This window comes from Corythoichthys intestinalis, chromosome 5 (genome assembly GCF_030265065.1).
Source record: "Corythoichthys intestinalis isolate RoL2023-P3 chromosome 5, ASM3026506v1, whole genome shotgun sequence".
Lineage (NCBI taxonomy): Eukaryota > Metazoa > Chordata > Actinopteri > Syngnathiformes > Syngnathidae > Corythoichthys > Corythoichthys intestinalis.
In genome coordinates this window covers 3863599-3864768 of record NC_080399.1, presented here as the reverse complement: position 1 = coordinate 3864768, position 1170 = coordinate 3863599, and the positions used below count along the sequence as shown (strand labels likewise).

The window sequence follows — 1170 nt, the reverse complement described above, 5'->3', positions numbered from 1 at the left end:
GCTTTTGCCAATTAAAAGCACGACCCCAATGAATGCTTGTGTCTACTCCACTCACTTGACACTGCCTCTTATCTCTGTATACAGTAGAATATCATGTATCAAATTTCTGACCTATATATTGATATTCGCTGTGATTCCGTGAGATAATCGTTATCATGAGACTTGTATCGTGAATTGTATCGTATCGTGAGGTGCCCTGTGGTTCCCACTCCTGCTAGCGACGTCATTCATTTAGAAGATGCTTGTCATTATTTTACCTCAAACGTATCATGGAGTCCGGTCCAGACAGCGGTGTCATTCGAAGACGCTTCCCTTTTAAACAGTTCGTGAACAAACACGTTTTCCAGGGAATTGTGAATGGACATTACATTTGCACCAAGAATATTGCAGACGCTCTGATGCGAAAAGAAAAATTATTTTCACTTGGTCAGAGATTTAGACAATGGTTAGGAACGTCAGCTGACTGTTGTTTTCCATACCTCTGCATCTGCAAGCATCCTCGGATTTCGTTGGTAGATGTAACAGTGACAGTCCAAGCGAATCCATCCTTTGGGACAGTTATTATCTACAACAAAATGACTGTGTTAGAAAGAAAACAAACATATCTGGTGTCAATTCTGACAAATCTTTGTATCTGTCATAGTGTTGTACCTTTCTGTTCTTCCTTATGAAGAGACGACTGTAAAGAAAAGCACTCGATTAGATCTTGGCCGCCAGCACCTTGCCATAAATAAGGATGAGTGTTGCACCGATACGGCCTAAAATGACATTATCACTATCTGGGAGTACTAAGAAAAGATTTTACACATGTACTTTTTGAGAACTACTTGTAGTTTCCCTACCCAAGATGGTAAAAAAATTAGGGCTGTCAAAATTATCGCGTTAACGGGCGGTAATTAATTTTTTAAATTAATCACGTTAAAATATTTGACGCAATTAACGCACATGCCCCGCTCAAACAGATTAAAATGACAGCACAGTGCAATGTCAACTTCCTACTTGTGTTTTTTTGGAGTTTTGTCGCCCTCTGCTGGCGCTTGGGTCCAAATGATTTTATGGGCTTTAGCACAATGAGTGAGCATGGTGTAATTATTGATATCAACAATGGCGAGCTACTAGTTTATTTTCTGATTGAAAATTTTACAAATGTTAATAAAACGAAAACATTAA

The 1170-nt window shown here is 38.9% G+C and overlaps 1 long non-coding RNA gene across 1 annotated transcript; it reads right to left on the bottom strand.

Annotated features, from left to right (window-relative positions):
• Positions 1-257: 257 nt before the first annotated feature.
• LOC130915882 (uncharacterized) lies at positions 258-784 on the bottom strand. The gene is made up of 3 exons (XR_009063193.1): positions 652-784; positions 480-565; positions 258-395 (listed from the first exon to the last, which is right to left on the bottom strand). It is a non-coding gene; the product is annotated as an uncharacterized LOC130915882 (long non-coding RNA).
• Positions 785-1170: the final 386 nt, after the last annotated feature.